Source organism: Ahaetulla prasina, chromosome 7, assembly GCF_028640845.1.
Source record: "Ahaetulla prasina isolate Xishuangbanna chromosome 7, ASM2864084v1, whole genome shotgun sequence".
Taxonomy (NCBI): Eukaryota; Metazoa; Chordata; class Lepidosauria; order Squamata; family Colubridae; genus Ahaetulla; species Ahaetulla prasina.
The window spans coordinates 57353739-57372296 of NC_080545.1; positions in this window are offsets into that span (position 1 = coordinate 57353739).

Genomic DNA, 18558 nt, shown 5'->3' on the forward strand with positions numbered 1-18558 from the left:
GTCCGTGATGGCAAACCTTTGACATTCTTGTGTGCCGGCCTGCGTGCCAGAAGTGGCATGTAAAACCATCCTGTGAGGTATGCACAACCCTGCTGGCCTTCGCATGCACAGGAGCGGAGATACCCAGAAGAGCAGTGGTCCATCGCACATGCATGAACCGACACTCAAACACCCGGATACCAGCATGAAAGCATGCCCGACAAACAACTGGCCATCGCACATGCATGCAACGTCAACCCGGAAGGTCAGGTGCTGGCCTGCACATGTGTGCCAGAATGCCGCTCCTCCGGGTTCCACCACACCTGACCTGTCGTGTCCCACTCCTCCGCTGACGGCCGGGTCAGGGAAATCCGAATCAGGCTTGCCTCTGCAGCTCTGCCCAAAGTCCTAGCAAAGTCCTCAGAGCAGGCAGGAGACCAGTAAGTGACTTCAGCAAGATAAGTTCGACTTTGCCTGACTCAGAGACTGCCAGAAAGCAGATCCTTTATATAGGCCATGGGGTGTGGCTCCATGACTCAGCACTCATTAAGGCCTGCCCCTCCCTTCCTTCTGTTGCCTCCGCCTATCCAATCTTCTGATGCAAGGGTCACTCCAATCAGCTGTTGTTGGAAGTAAACTTTCCTCAGGCTCACATGCTGTGGAGGAGGGGGAGGGGTCTAGCTGCTCCGTTTGCCTGGGCATGGAGCCAGGGCTGGGGCCGGGGGATGCTCCCTCCTCTGCAGCCTGCTTGGGCATGGAGCCAGGGCTGGGACCGGGAGGTGCCCCCTCCTCTGCAGCTTGTCTGGGCATGGAGCCAGGACTGGGGCCGGGAGGCATACATTCCTCCGTGTTTGGGAGCAGATAAGCAGACCCCGGCTGCGGTGAGAGCGGACAAGACACAACATGACCAGCGCGAGTTTGATCAGAGGAATGCAGAAGAGGAACCAGTGAGGCTGCGCATTTTTTGAGGGATGGTTTCACATACCAGTTCCGGCACACGTGCCATAGTTCACCGACACTGTTCTATGTTCTGTTCTATGTACTATATTTTTTCTTGTACTGTATCAGAAGGAAACTATGAGTTCAGTGAAAAGAGAATGGGAGCACATAATTTCTGCAAGAGTTTTCAAAATTCACTCTTTTAAAATCTGGGAATAGGGTTAGTTTTCAACACAGGAGGATAACCTTACAAAAGACTGCAATGTTGAATAAATGTCTCCAGTAGGAATTATTCTGGTCTTAAGACGAATAACACTTCTCAGCCAGCTTTCTTTCTTCTCTCTCCCAAAGGTCATATATTTTTCTGTGTGAGAGAGGGAGCCTTTGTTGCCCCATTATCTTCTCTAAAGCAGTTAGTAACTATCCTCAGGATACAGGCAAATCTCCCATTGTCAAAAAAGTTTTCTATGTGTATATAAGATTGGGGTGTTGGTTTTTAATTTGCACTTGTTTGTTGCGTCTTGAATAGCATTTGAAAAGTATTTTTTATAGCTAAATAAAATATTTATTTATAAATACAAGGGGACAAATTGTTTGTCACAGTTATGGAATTTGCAAAATGCCATTGAATCACAATTTATTTGGTTGAATAAACATAGCAAATGAAATAAAATATATATTAAAATGAGCACCGCTCCAGATGGCACTAATGCTTTGTAAAAATAAACAGAACTAAGATCGAAACAAATGTAAGACTTCAAAAAAAATATGCCAGTGTTTTACAAAACTTGGCAAAATGAATATTGCAGCACTGAAAACTGATTGATGTATCATGAAATATAAAATCTATAATAAAAAGGGAAAGACAGACAGCCAAGCAGTTCTATAGAGAGTCAAAGAATTGGAAGAGGACAACTTTCTAAGACAGTTAATAAAAATTAAGCAAATTAAACACTGATGAAAAATCTATGTATGCATTAGAGAGCTGCTGAGAAACAGAATTGCATGGTAGTTTAACATGATTATTAAAGATCCTTCTACACAGATTTGTCTACGCAGTAGGAAATGTTTCTATGAAAGAATAAAATGTTAATACGACAAAATGTATTCAATCCTTAATGATAATAATTTATGTTAGTATCTTAGTCTACTTTTTAATTAATAGGTATATTTTTGAATGTATAGGTATGACATGAAAAACTGGACTACAGGGAAATATGATAAATGATAAATACAGTAGAGAAAATGGACAATTTTTTTCATACTCTCCATATGCTAGAATCTAAAATTATCCAATAAATCTGAATGGTGATCAATGTCACTGAAGCAATGTTTATGGCAATGATTTGTATGTGAGACTCATTTCACTTAGTACAAAATATGGTCGCTAGATTATCAAACATGCATACTAATTTCCCCTGTAGATGACAATCAAATTAAGCCAGTATTTCACATTTGTCACCAAACTTTATTTTATTTTCAAGACTTATTCAAAATGGTGCTTCTAATTCACACCACAGGAAAAGTCTGAGCAATATGCTATCTCCTATCCTCTTTTTTCAGTCTCCAGATCCAAAATGATACCAATAAAATTGTTCCTTTGAACACAAGGCAAGATAAACTTCCATAAAATAAACAGTATGTTTTTTTAAGTTACTGTGAAAAAATATTTTCAGTAGATTGACTGGCATCTTTTAGAAATGAATTAATTACATTGAAGTTAAGTAGAAATATCAACTGATGTTATAAAAAATGTAATGAATTCTAGGAAAAATATTTTTAGATAGCAAAAAAAAACAACAGAAAATTAGACATGTAGCATCAACTGAACTTTAATTTAAACAAACTGTCTTTAATTTAAATTAATTTAATTTAATTAATTAATTAATTTAAACAAACTGATTAACATCAGAAAAGTTAGATAAGGTAGATATATAATTATCTGTTTAAAACTGGATCAACATAAGGTTAGCTGACTCACTTCACGTGGACCATCATGTCCTTGAGCCACAAAATGTAATTGGACATGTTCTGTAATTGTCTAAGTTGGAGACACAGAATCATTATCCACTGCATACTCAAGCCTGATTCAGAAGAATAAAAAATATTTTCTATTTAAGGGCAAATGCTTCTGAATATTTCTGAACTTATCATAGAGGAGAGGAAAAGGAATTCCTTTAACATATGACACTAACACAAAATATGAATTGTATTACTTGATGTATATGTTCTATTGTTTCTAGGGTCCTGACACTCCTTAATGTCTCATCAGAAATGCCCCATTAATGCAGTACTCAGTGTAAAAGCAGCATCACTTGAGGGGTATCACATCTCTGGTAATAATAACTTTAATATCTAACATGAATGTGATGTATTTTGCAAATTCATATATAAATATTCGGCTAGGAAACTTTGCTTTTACAACAATAAAATTTCTGTTCTGGGAGATACTTTCTTCATATTTTATGGCATACAGTTTGATTACCCAACTTCACTGAAAGAAGCCATGTTTTAAAATGGAAATTATAAGGTGCATAGATACAATATTTCTAGAAGGCAACTGTAATGGCTGTACAGCATATTAACTCACTCGTTAACTCATTAATTAACTTACTTTATTGATACTGGGACAACCTGGGATCAAGTGCACAACAAAAAGACTTTTCCAGCAGTAGTGCTGCACAAAGGCAAGATTTACTTTTCTTCCCTAATAAAATATGCCCTTGATATGGTTTCCTAATTACCATATCTATGTAGTTTTCTTGGCAGCATTACAAGTGATTTCACATTATTTTCTCCTGGGATATTTCAACTTTTCAGCTTTGCGAACTGCCTTAGAATTTCTAGATGTCGCTTGTGCAAATGTTAATCAGGGCCAATCTTGCTTAACTTAATGGTAACATTTAGGAATTTGATCTCAGAAGATAATCAAGATTGGCTCTATTTAGTATCTCTAAGGTAGTTCTCTGCACTTTCAAAAATTGTAACTACAGAAATTGTAACTTCAGCCATCAGAAACAGCCCAAAAACTTCCACACAGTTTTCTAAAATACAAACATATATTAACAGTGCAGACATGGAAGTATCTGATGGTTAACCTTTTTGATTTTTATGTAATAAACATAGGCTTCTGGGTCTTCACAGACCCAGAATGATGTTGAACATAACAGTCACTATTGGTTATCCTGACATTAAGTAATATTCAGAAGACCGTAGTTTCCTTCACTTCAATGTACCTACCAGTATTTTCAAAAATTGAAACGAGAAAAATTGGACGGGAAGGATCACTTTTGAAAATGAACCTATGGTTTCCTTGAATCAACTTTATTTTCATGAGTTTTATCTGTCTATTGCTAGAAAGAGAACTGACTATCCATTACTGGGCATGAAAAAGTGTGCTTTTTATACTCTATTCAGAAAGATTTATGAAGGTAATAATGATTTTGTGAATGGACCATTACTGGTAACAGTGACTGAACTTAAGATCCCAGTCATTAACTGCCAGAAAATACTGACCCAAAGGTCACTTTTACTTAAGTTCTATGTAATTTATAATAGTAATGTAAGTGCTAAGTAGATCCATTCATAAATATTTAAAAGGAATGTTTAAAGTAAAATTGTGATTTACATGAGAGAACATATAGGGAATGAAAACCAAAGTTGAAAAAATGTGAAGCCCATCACAGCTAATATTAGAAATATGCACCTTTTGATAAAGTAAAATTTGCATCCCGAATCCAGGTTTATGGAACTGGAACCAGCCCAGATGAATTCAATGGCAATACTTTTTATATCACATTAAAACCAAAGTTTAAAAGCAGACCGGCCTGTCATCTTCAGTGAACTCGGGAGTTCACGGCTTCCATGACGGCCTTGGACCTGACTCAAGTAGTTGATGGCCCCACTCACAGTGGAGGTGGCACTCTGGACTTGATTTTTATCTCTGGTCAGTGGTTGAAGGATCTGGACTTGAGGGATTTAGTCATTGAGCCTTTGTCATGGTCAGATCACTTCCTCCTTCGCCTAGACTTTCTGACCGCCACTCAACACCGCAGGGAGACGGAACCAATACGTTGGTTCCGTCCCAGGTGCCTGATGGACCCGGAGAGGTTCCAGACGGAGCTTGGGCCATTTCCTGAGGGTCTGGCTCACGGCACGGCCGAGGAACTTGTCGCGGCTTGGGAACGAGCCGCGGCGGGGGCCTTGGATCGTGTCGTGCCTTTGCGGCCTCTGACCCGGCGTAGGTCTCAACCAGCTCCCTGGTACTCCGGGGAGCTGAGGGAGATGAAACGCCGGAGAAGACGCCTAGAGAGTTCCTGGAGGTCTAGTCGTTCAGAGGCTGATCGGACACTAGTTAGGTCCTATACTAGGACCTACCTAGTGGCAATGAGGGAAGCGAGACGTTGCTACGTCTCCTCCCTCATTGCGTCGGCAGATAACCGCCCGGCCGCCCTGTTTCGGGTAACTCGCTCTCTCCTTCAACAGGGAGAGCGGGATGACCCGTTGCAGGGACGTGCTGAGGAGTTTAGTGGTTATCTATACGACAAAATCGTTCAGCTTCGGGATGGTCTGGACCAAAATTGGGTAGATCCGGGTGGGATGTCTGAGAGCCGTCTTGTTGAGACTGTTTGGGATGAGTTTGACCCTGTGGCTCCCGAGGACATGGACAGGTTACTGGGTAGGTTGAATGCCACCACATGTTTACTGGACCCGTGTCCCTCCTGGTTGGTGCTGGCCACACAGGATGTGACACGAGGCTGGCTCCAGGGGCTTACAAATGCTTCTTTGCAGGAGGGGGTCTTTCCGGCCGCCTTGAAAGAGGCGGTGGTGAGGCCTCTCCTCAAGAAGCCTTCCCTGGACCCAGCTGTGTTAGGTAACTATCGTCCACCGAAGGTTGTAGAGAGTGTGGTGGCATGTCAGCTACCCCGGTACCTGGAGGAAACCGTCTATCTAGACCCGTTCCAGTCCGGTTTCCGACCCGGTTACAGCACTGAGACGGCTTTGGTCGCGTTGGTGGATGATCTCTGGAGGGCCAGGGATAGGGGTTGTTCCTCTGCCTTGGTCCTATTAGACCTCTCAGCGGCTTTTGATACCATCGACCATGGTATCCTGCTGCACCGGTTGGAGGGATTGGGAGTGGGAGGCACCGTTTATCGGTGGTTCTCCTCCTATCTCCGATCGGTCGCAGACGGTGTTGACGGGGGGGCAGAGGTCGGCCCCGAGGCGCCTCACTTGTGGGGTGCCTCAGGGGTCGATCCTCTCGCCCCTCTTGTTCAACATCTATATGAAGCCGCTGGGTGAGATCATCAGTGGTTTCGGTGTGAGGTACCAGCTGTACGCTGATGACACCCAGCTGTACTTTTCCACACCGGACCACCCCAGCGAAGCTATCGAGGTGTTGTCCCGGTGTCTGGAAGCCGTACGGGTCTGGATGGGGAGAAACAGGCTCAAGCTCAATCCCTCCAAGACAGAGTGGCTGTGGATGCCGGCATCCCGGTACAGTCAGCTGCAGCCTCGGCTGACTGTTGGGGGCGAGTCATTGGCCCCAATGGAGAGGGTACGCAACTTGGGCGTTCTCCTGGATGGACGGCTGTCTTTCGAAGACCATTTGACGGCCGTCTCCAGGAGAGCTTTTTACCAGGTTTGCCTGGTCCGCCAGTTGCGCCCCTTTCTAGACCGGGATGCCTTATGCACGGTCACTCATGCTCTCGTGACATCTCGTCTGGACTACTGCAATGCTCTCTACATGGGGCTCCCCTTGAGGAGCACCCGGAGACTCCAGGTAGTTCAGAATGTGGCTGCGCGGGTGATAGAAGGAGCCCCTCGTGGCTCCCATGTAACACTTCTCCTGCGCAGACTGCACTGGCTGCCTGTGGTTTTTCGGGTGCGTTTCAAGGTTTTGGTAATGATCTTTAAAGCGCTCCATGGCATAGGGCCGGGTTACTTACGGGACCGTCTGCTGCCACTGAATGCCTCCCACCGACCCGTGCACTCCCACAGGGAGGGACTCCTCAGGGTGCCATCAGCTAGGCAGTGCCGACTGGCGACGCCAGTCTGTGGGGGCTTTTCTGTGGGGGCTCCCACCCTCTGGAACGAGCTTCCCCCAGGACTTCGTCAACTTCCCGACCTTCGGACCTTCCGCCGCGAGCTTAAGACACATCTATTTATTTGCGCAGGACTGGACTAGATTTTTTAAATTTTAATTGTTTAAATTTTAGATTTGGTTTTAAATTGGGGTTTTGTTATTTATATGTCTATTTTAAATATTCGGCCTATTTAATAAGTTTTTTAGACTAATGTTTTACTTTGTATATTTATGTTGTTTTTAGATGGCTGTACACCGCCCTGAGTCCCTAGGGAGATAGGGCGGTATAAAAATATGAATAAATAAATAAATAGACATCCCAGCTGCAATGCCCAATGATATCTAAAGCGTGATAGGCAAACTCATTTAGAAGTATAAAGCAGTTTCCCTCAATTTGGCAACTTCTAGTTTTGTAGGAACTGAATTTCCTTCTCACCATAAGCATGTGACAATACTGTTCCACAGGCTGCACTCACTTCCCTTGCAATTCAAGATGCTGATTATCATTTATTCAAGATACTGATTATTTATTAATTCAAGATACTGGGGCTATTTATATTTTAGGGTTTTAAACTGTTTTAAATTTTGGCCATCTTGTAATATGTTTTGTTTTAGTCTTGTTTTAAAGTGTATATTGTGGATTTTTATTTGGCTGTACACCGCCCTGAGTCCTTCGGGAGAAGGGCGGTATAAAAATCAAATCAAATAAATAAATAAATAAATAAATTTTGTGCCCTACATGGCATAGGAACAGTTTTTTCCTAGAGGCAGCCAGTACCTTTGTCCTGATAGACATTTGGCTCAGATTCAGCTGGCTTTTAGAAAAGATGTCAAGATCTATCTCTTCCCCAGTCTTCTAGGTTGCCATATGTTGGAATCCTGATTAGATGATGGTGTTATTGCTGTTGGCTCCTCATTATATTACTTCATTGTTATTAGTTTTGTAGGTGTGTTTTTTGTGGTTTTGTATTCTTTACATTAAGTTTTGTTGATTTTTTTTCTACATTTTTTTCTGTATTTTTTCCTCAGTGAGTTGGGGGGCATATAAACATTGTAAATAATAAAAAAATAAAAATACATTATTTTATTTATTAATTTATTTATTAATTAAACTTTTATACCGCCCTTCTCCCGAAGGACTCAGGGCGGTGTACAGCCAAGATAAAAAGCAATAAATATACAAAGTTAAAAATCAATTTAAAATACTTATTCAATGGTGGCCGAATTAAAACCGTCAAATTGACGAACCTAAAATACCCCATATAAAATTACAAAAGATTTAAAAATTTAAAATTAAAATTTAGAAATTTAAAAAGTCTAAAAAATCAGTCCAGTCCCGCTTGAATGAATAAGTGAGTTTTTAATTCCCGGCGAAAGGTCCGAAGGTCAGATATTTGGCGCAAACCGGGGGGAAGGTCGTTCCAGAGAGTAGGTGCTCCAACAGAGAAGGCCCTTCCCCTGGGGGCCGCCAGCCGGCATTAAGTAACGTGATTGCGCAAATATAGTCCTCATTTCTAAAAACAAAGCAAAATAGTCTCTTTTGTTCTTGCCTCTCATTTAAAGCTTAGCCTAATAGTATCAATAGCCTGAAGCTGTGAGGCAATGTGACAAACCAGTCACATCTCTCTTTTCCTAAAGAAAAGAATCATGTTGCCTCTTTGATGCACAACACTTCATGTGTATAAATCCAAGTCTTGTCATTTCAGTGACAGTCCAGATGGCCATCTGCTATGCTAAGCTTCTACCTTGTATTCCCTGGCATTTATAGACAATTGTATGGGATGGTAGATTTCCAAACAAAATTAAGATCTGTGTGAGTCTGCTTGGCCTCTGTGATTCTAAAGAAAGAACAGATAAACTGTATAGTTCTGCAACCCTCCTAAGGAAAGAGGATATTAATAGACTTTTCCAAGAGCAAATCAAGGAAAAAGCACAGTGTCACACCCAATTACTGTTTTGTTTATGCTTTCTTTCTATAGCTATCCTAATGGTCCTAATGACCATTTAAAGATATAATTCCATACAGCAGAGCTTTATTGTGTTCATATGATGTTATATTTATTTTACTTATGTCCACATATTAATTTTTGTCATCTACCTTCTTCTACAATGCAGGAATGACATCTTTTATCCTCTATAAGCACTATATTTTAAACTGAGTTACCCAAACACACACACACACACACACACACACACACACACACACACACGTCTTAAATATAAATACATGGTAAGGCCCAAGGACTAACCTAAACCATTTTTAGTCTGCTCGGTTTATTCAATTCAAGTATATTTAAAAATAAATAAACTACAGTTGAATAATTTGTTTTATTCCTGTTAACCTTTCAAAATAGAAGTTAACAAAGAAAATTTTGTCCATAAGCAACGTGACACATTTAACAAAAACAAAAGAACTTCAGTGCAATTATAGAAATCTAGATTAATGAAGAAACACTTACACTGTTACCCTTTCCCACACTGTCAAAATATAAATAATGCTGTATGTTCCAATTAGTGCTTAAAGTGTTGAAAATCATGAACATTCGCTTCAGCTGATTTTCATTAAAGCAAAAAAGGGAGGAAATGCATTATTTTTCTAAGTGAATTCTTGAAGGGGAGAGATAAATAGGTTACTCCCACAGAGTTCAGCAAATCATTAACAATGAAAGATCCTGGCATAATCTCCCTTTTTTGCAACATTTACTAATCTACTTTTACACTTCTTCTTGAACAATTGTATTTGTATTATATAAATGAATGACTTATACATTATGTAATGTTCAGAGTGCTTACACTGGAATCAATCTTCAAAAATGCATGCAAACAACCTATTCTTTAATGTCTGAACTCATCCCACTCTAGCAAAATCTGGTTTCTTCTTGCTTTCTGTACGAATATTTAAAAATATTCCTCATGGACAGTTGGTGAGATTACGACCATCATGCATGACAAAACATCTTGGAAAATAGTAAGATTTACCAGGACAAAGGGGAAGAGCATAATAAGGTTATTTTCATACAAAAACAGAAATGAAAGCTAAAATGGTTCTGCAACCCAACAAGACAGACACAGACTTCAGAGGATAATTACAATTGCATAAAAACAATGGCTACCCACATGCCTTCCATTGAGGACCTGTATACTGCACGAGTCAAAAAGAGGACTGTGAAAATATTTACAGACCCCCTCACATCCTGGACAACAACTGTTTCAACTCCTACCCTCAAAACGACGCTACAGAGTACTGCACACCAGAACAAGTAGACACAAGAACAGTTTTTCCCCGAACACCATCACTCTGCTAAACAAATAATTCCCTCAACACATCAAACTATTTACTAAATCTGCACTACTCTTAATCTTCTCATTGTTCCCATCCCCCATCTCCTTCCACTTATGACTGTATGACTGTAACTTTGTTGCTTGTATCCTTACGATTTATATTGATATTGATCGTTTCCTGATTCCTTATTTATACCCTATGACTATCATTAAGTGTTGTACCTTAGGACATATCTTTTCTTTATGTACACTGAGAGCATATGCACCAAGACAAATTCCTTGTATGTCCAATCACACTTGGCCAATAAAAAATTCTATTCTATTCTATTCTATTCTATTCTATTCTATTCTATTCTATTCTATTCTATTCTATTCTATTCTATTCATCCATGACAAAATATCTTGAAAAATAATAAGATGGGAATATTAACATTTAACAGGACAAAGGGGAAGAGCATAATAAGATTATTTTCATACAAAAAAGGAAATGAAAGCTAAAAAGCCTGATTTCACATCGATAGGTGTACATGAAGTGGACCAGAGCCTGGATAACTTTTTTGGCTACTGATGAGTATACATCTATCAGTTCTATTCAAACATCATTCAGCACACAGATTCAAATTTTGTTTTTAAAGCACAGGTACATGTATTTCAATAAAATTTTCATATTCTGGCACAGACAACATGTGAGGTTTATTTTGGTTGACAAATGTCATTAGGTATCTTTTCAAACTTGTCTCATATCTCACACAATTGGTTTACTCAGCCTATCTTCAACATATGTAATGAGAGGTTACCTTCCTTCAGTGATAATACAAAGGAAGTACAAAATTTCAACTCTGAGCTACCTATAGTTCTTACCTGAAATTCTGCCTATTCTTCAGTGGTATTTGCAAATTGCAACTGCACTTGGACTTTTATACCACTTCACAGTGCTTTACAGCCCTCTCTAAGTGGTTTATAGAGTCATCCTATTGCCCCCAACAAACTGGGTCCTCATTTTACCGACCTGGTAAGGATGGAAGGCTGAGTCAACCTTGAGCCAGTGAGGATCGAACCCCTGACAGCCAGCAGAATTAGCCTGCAATACTGCATTCTAACCAGTGTGCACGGGTCACAAATAACAATGCATTAGTCTTCCCAGCTAGATCTCCCAAATATTGGCACCCTACAAGTATAAACATTATAACTCCAAACCAATAAGTATGTTAGGGATGAAGGAAATTGTACTCCAATGAATGTAAAGAGCCATGTGTTGAAAACAGCTGGTCTAGATCAGGATGGCATAAACACACATGCAAAATCAGCACTATTAAAATAAGTAATTCACTTCAGGAAGTCCAGGTTTCAATCATCCCTTCAGTCTACAGCCTTTCAAATTCATTGGTTTACAGTTCATTTCCTACCTTTTCAAAGAGGCAAATGCTAAATAAATGGGTGAAATTGCAAATGTTATTGGAAATAGCAGTATGATATCAAACATGAAATGCAGTCCACAATTTTACTCAAAAGCTAAAAAATTCTAATACCTAACAATTCTTAAATTGCAAAGCAAATAAAATACAAGGCAATAGAGAAGAGGTTTCAGCTGTTTCCTCCTCCTCTTCCTTCCATGCACCAGTCTCTAGGAATATTCATATGGCAATCAGCTGTCAACAGAATTAGTCTGTGATACTCAGAGGTAGGCATCACATACTGTAACAACCGGTTCACCCAGAACCGAAAATGTGAACGCGCATGCAGCATCAGAAAATGGATAATTATCTAGGACAGTGGTGGCTAACCTTTTCCAGACTGAGTGCCCAAAGTGTGTGTGCACGCGCACACTTAAAATGCACACGTGCGGGCCCCTCATGTGCCCCACGAACTATGCATGTGCGTGCCCCCCACATGCACCCCGCCCCCACGTAAGTATGACAGAGACCTGAAGACCAGCTGGCTGGCAAAAGGCACATGCACATGCACGGGAGAGCTGAACTGGGGTGATGGCTCATGTGCCCACAGAGAGGGTGCTGGCACGTATGTGATAGGTTTGCCATCACAGATACGACAGCGCCAAGGTGGGTGGGCAGGCCTAGCCGCTGGTCAGAACTACCCATTTGCCCAAACTGGTCTGAACCGACAGCAGCCCACCATTGGTGATACTGCACCGCCATCTGATAGGTCCTAATCTTTCATGGAACTACATTCCTATTGGAGGATCAAGCTTGCAGTTTGGGAGTTCTATAGTCTTAGATAATTGAGGAAGTTATATATCATATTTGAGAATCCTGATTACCAATTAAGGTGGATACCCTAGTTGCAGTTCTAACTGACTATCCCTGTCCAGTAAGTAATTCAATTATTCACTAGAGAATAATTGAAACTGGAGAAATATATATACCGCTGTATTTAACACTAGTATAAAAACTATGTACAAATACTGCTGACCTGATACTGTTAGTTGATCAAGTCATGAGAAAAATTTATGTTAGCAGCTGCACTGGTAACAACTTTGAGACCATTTTCAATTGCAACATAAAGAGTTGGCTTTTAGCTTTAAAGCTTTAAACACTTTAGGGTCAATGTGACCATAAAGCTGATTGCACTTGAAAGTAGCAATGGAAACTTTTTTTCATTCAGCCGCCTCTGATAGATTCAGTTTGGTATATATGTAGTAAAAAATATTTATTTCAGTTTTATATAATGGGGGAGGGATAACTCTCTAGCTCCCTAGGTTACTAGATGTTAATAAATCTTGATATTTATTGTCACTCTGCTTATTCTTTAAAAACTATGAAATGATAAAACATCTATTAAAAATAATATAAATATATTTAAACATTTTTTAAATACTGGGCATATCAGACTATTACAAACTGATTATATAAACTGAGCAATAATCTTGGTCCCAATTCCAGAATTATGAACAAATGTTGCCAAATTGCAGAATATGTCCATTGAAGCATGTTTAAATGAGTTATATTTCAACAATTAAAATGGCTTGGATATTCAGCTGTGCATCTTGCCCTTTTAAAAATATAAGTCCTTAGGCCAAACGGGAGAAAACAGTCATAAATATTTTAAAGCCAACTCAAAGGCCTGAAACAGATTTTAATAAATTACTTTATGTGCTACAGCTCCAACATTAAGCTGCCACAGGTATGATTAATAGAGGAAGGATATAATTAAAGGAACACATCTCTAAGAACAGAATGTTGTGTTCTGACAGTGGTATAATGGTAGCACTATAAATGGTACAAGGATTTCACAATAAGATAAGGAAAATTGTTTTATAAAAATGCAATTCCTCATGCGCTCTTTAACATTTGTACAATGATATCTATACAAGTGAATTTCAATGATAGTAGAAGGACAAGGTGAGTTTCATTATTCCTTGATAAGGATAATAGATTGCTTTTATGAGAACAGCTTTGCATTACCAGGCAGGATAGTGTAAAATCATTTTCTGTTGACGAATGAAAAGAGAGAGGTCAATACAACTTTGCCAAGTTGTTTTCTTTTGCCACTTTTATGATACATAATTATTTTTCACCAGATCCGAAGAACAATCATAGGCATACCATTGTCCCAGGTCAACACTGCAGCTCTAAAAACAAAATGGGCATGCCATGGAAAATACATGATTCTAAATAACTTGTGAAATTTTTGAGAGGGGGTGGGCTTCTCTTCTGCTTAGATTTTGATTCTTGCTGCTGCTTGTTGTTTAGTTGACATAGTCTCTATATTGTTTGTTTGTTGTTTGTAATTTTTAAAATATTTTTAAATAAAATACACAATGGAAGGTTTATGACAGATAAGGGTACGAGGGTCCACTCAAAATATTTGTTTAGAAAGTACTTTATATATTCTACTCAGAATGGAATTTCTTCCTGAAGACTATTCTCTTACCTAACTAAACTCTCAATATTTGGATAAAAAGCAGTGAAATTATCTAATTATTACTGAACACTCCATGACTTACTATTTAATTGCAAATACTTGATTACATGTTCAGCTTAAGTTGCTACAAATTGGTTTTATAATATGGAATTAACAACCCAATTCTAAATATTTGTGGCTTTTTATGTCTCAATAATAAAACCATCCAACTGGGGTTTTAAATTATTATGCTGTGTGGCAGGGTAAATAGTTATATCAATTCATAGTTTCCAGCCACACTATTTGCTGGTCAATAACCCTGGATTATCATTCATGTATATCCAGTTTATAATTAGCATCTTTTCATGAAGTTTGCAAAGCAGAGATGCATTGCTTTCAGCAGTTCCATGACAGGACAAATGATAGCAAGAATAAAATGTGTCTAGCAGTCCTTATTTCCCTGTTGGTGGTGGCGGTGGATGTAATTTGCTTTTAAAATTGTACTTTCAGTGAGGATTCATGGTGAACTAGTAATCTCCTAAGGAGCAGGGACAGCATTGCAGAAGAGATCGTGTAGCCAGGCACTGAATTCTGGGCAGCGCAATTTTCCCAGAAAAAGGAGAGAGAGTGAGATCATCCACTGTCATTCTGGACAGCTAGTCCTCATAAACAGATTGCAGGAACCTTTTTCAACAAGGAAATGGTATTAGACTTCTTTATTTATCCATGCATGCATTAATTATTTATGAAAAGAAAGCAATTTTGTGTATTGTAATGCATTGATTTTTATATGACTAATGACCTTGAGAACACAGTATCCAATTCAGGTGGACGTCACTACAGTATATACATATTTGCAAAACCTTCTTTTTTGTAAATATCCCATACAGATAGCTCTGTGGATTAGACATTATTAATTCAGCTTTGGGTAGAAAGTTACCTCCCATTTGACAACTATTAACCGTCTATAATGCCCAGATATGGCCAAGTTCTTAAGTAGATTGATGAAAGTATAGAAATCACTTTTTTGAATGTTTTAATACCATGCTTATCATTATAGAGACATCTAAAAGAGGCCACAGTATGGATGTATGATAAGAGACAAATAAATATAATTAAAACTGAGATGGTATAGAAAGCATTTATGTTGTTGGCTTCTAGCTATTGGATAGAAAATGAATTTTATTTATTTTATTTATTTTATTTGTCACAACAGTATATATAAGCATAAGCATGAAAATAACTATATAATATATAAGCATATATATGAGCATAAGTATGTGATAACTATATTAATTGGATATAATGAAAGGAAACAATAGGACAGGAACTGTAGGCATGTTTGTGCTCTTATGCACGCCCCTTATAGTCCTCTTAGGAATGGGTGAGGTCAATAGTAGAGAGTTTTTGATTAAAGCTTTTGGGATTTTGGGAAGAGACCACAGAGTCAGGTAATGTGTTCCAAGCACTAATAACTCTGTTACAGAAGTCATATTTTCTGCAATCAAGATTGAAACGGTTAACATTGAGTTTAAATCTATTGTTTGTTCTTGTATTGTTATGATTGAAGCTGAAATAGTCTTCAACAGGAAGGACATTACAATAGATGATTCTATGAGTTAAACACAGGTCCTGTCAAAGGCGGCAGAGTTCTAAGTTTTCTAAACCCAAGATTTCAAGTCTGGTGGCATAAGGTATTTTGTTGTATTCAGAGGAGTGGAGAACTCTTCTTGTAAAATATTTCTGGACACGTTCAATTGTATTGATGTCAGAAATGTGGTATCGGTTCCAGACAGGCGAGCTGTATTCAAGAATTGGTCTAGCAAATGTTTTATATGCTCTGGTTAGTAGTGTAGTGTTTTTGGAGACGAAGGTATGCAAGATTAGGTTTACAACTTTTAAGGCCTTTTTTGCGATGTAGTTACAGTGGGCTTTGGCACTTAGATCATTTGATATGAAAACTCCAAGATCTTTAACAGGGTGGGCGTCATCAGTAAGGTAATGTCCATCAAGCTTGTACTTAGTGTTTAGGTTCTTTTTTCCAATTTGTAAGACTGAGCATTTGCTGGTTGAGATTTGGAGTTGCCAAGTTTTAGACCATTCAGATAAGAAGTCCAGGTCTTTTTGGAGGATAGCTGTATTGTTGGTGGTGTTAAATAGTTTGACATTATCAGCAAAGAGAACACAATTACTTGTAATATGGTCACAGAAATCATTAATATATAATATGAAGAGTGTTGGTCCAAGAACGCTGCCTTGGGGCTTTTAACAGGAACAGGGTTTGATAGAGCATTGCCAATTTTGACTACTTGTTGTCTGTTTGATAGAAAAGCTGTTATCCAATTGTGGAGGGGTCCTGAGATGCCGTAGGATTTTAGTTTTAGGAGAATTTTATCATGTACTACTGAGTCAAAGGCTTTACAGAAGTCTATGTAAATTGCATCTATTGTTTTGCCTTGATCTAGATTTGTAGTCCATATGTTTTTACCGTGAAGAAGTTGTAAGTTACATGATAATTTTTTTCTGAAACCAAATTGTCTCTTAGAGAGTAGATTGTTTGTTTCTAGGTGGAGGGTAATGGATTGGTTGATGATAGATTCCATAACTTTACAGGTGACACAGCATAGAGAGATAGGTCTGTAATTTTCAACTAGGCTGGGGTCTCCTTTTTTGAAGACAGGGATGACCGTGGCTAATGTTTGGGAAGGAAACTAGTCATGAAGGCTTTTCCAAAGATTATGCTTAGGGGTTCTGCTATATTAGTGGAAAGTTTTTTTAAGAAGTATGCACATAGTCCATCAGGTCCTATAGATAGGGATGGTTTCAGTTTGTGAAGAGCTTTTTCAACATTTTCTTCAGTGAAATCTATATATATTAAGTTGTTGTTGGTGTGGTTGGTGAATGTCGGATATGAGTCATTACTGTTAACAAAGACTGAGCCGAAGAATATGTTAAAGAGGTTTGCTTTAACTGTTTCATCATTATTTTCTTTGCCGTTTGATTCTTTTAGTGGTGGGATGGATCTCGAGTCATTAAGTTTGTTGTTCACAAAATTATAAAAAGCACAATTGGAATTTGTTCACAGAAGGTCTTCTTGCTTGGTGTGTAAATTGGTGCATTCAATTTTTATTTGGTGCATATATCTCTGTAGTGGTTTTTGAAATTAGCTACATGTCCCTTTTTGTTTTTTCTCCAAAGGGATTTTTTTTTGGATTGAAGCTTTTTTACTGATATGGGTAATTTGTTTTTCCTGATTTTGGTGGTGGTTTGTGGTACATAGAGTTTAATGACTCTATTGACTTTGAGTAGGAAAACTCTGTAGCGGTCTTCAGCAGTGATACAGGTTGAGAATAGATTTTGACAGTCAAGAGATGAGAGGTAATAGTTTATAAGGTCATAGTTGGCTTTTTTGAAATTGTAGTTTGGAATACTATTATTATGATGATTTTTGTAAGGGCGTATATTGAGATAAAAGTCTATCATGCTGTGATCACTGTTGGAAAATGGTTCTTTTATTTGTAGTCCATAAATTGAGTTTGAGTTGTTGCAGAAGATGAGGTCAAGGCAGTTGTTGAGTCTTGTATTGTTAGTTACTAGTTGTTCAAGACCTAGATTTGTAACAGCGTTGTATAGGGTAGTATGGATGGGTTCAGTTGTACATTCGTTAGTTATCCAGTTAATAAGAGGTATATTGAAGTCACCCAGGAAGACGAGAGGATATGGGCAAGAGGTAGCCCAAGTTAGTAGTGAGGTTAACATGTTCGCATGTGCGATGTCGTAGTTAGGGGCTCTGTAGCATAGTAGGAATCAAAGTGTGGTATTAAGAAACAGGTCGCATACAATAGTTTCTGGGATAGCCTCTGGTGGCTCAACAGACTAAGACAGTCTGTTATTAACACAGCTGCTTGCAATTACTGCAAGTTCAAGTCCCACCAGGCCCAAGGTTGACTCAGCCTTCCATCCTTTATAAGGTAGGTAAAATTGTTGGGGGCAATAAGTTGACTTTGTATATAATATACAAATGGATGAAGACTATTGCTTAACATAGTGTAAGCCGCCCTGAGTCTTCGGAGAAGGGCAGGATATAAATGCAAGTTAAAAAAAAAGTTTATGTGCAACTTGAACATTTTTTAGATTCAGTGACTTTTTATGAAAGATAGCTACTCCACCTCCTCTGCGGGTTTCACGATCTGATCTAAAAACATGGTACTCTTCGTTTGAAATAATGGAGTCAGCGATGGATAAGTTCAGCCATGTTTCGCATACAAATATAATATCAAATGTACCATTGTTTAAAATGAGGATAAATTCAGGCAATTTGTTTACAATTCTTCTTACGTTTATCAATTTGTATTTAAGATCTGCTACGTTTGGTGAAGAGGAAATAAGGGGCATGAATACCTATTTGTTGA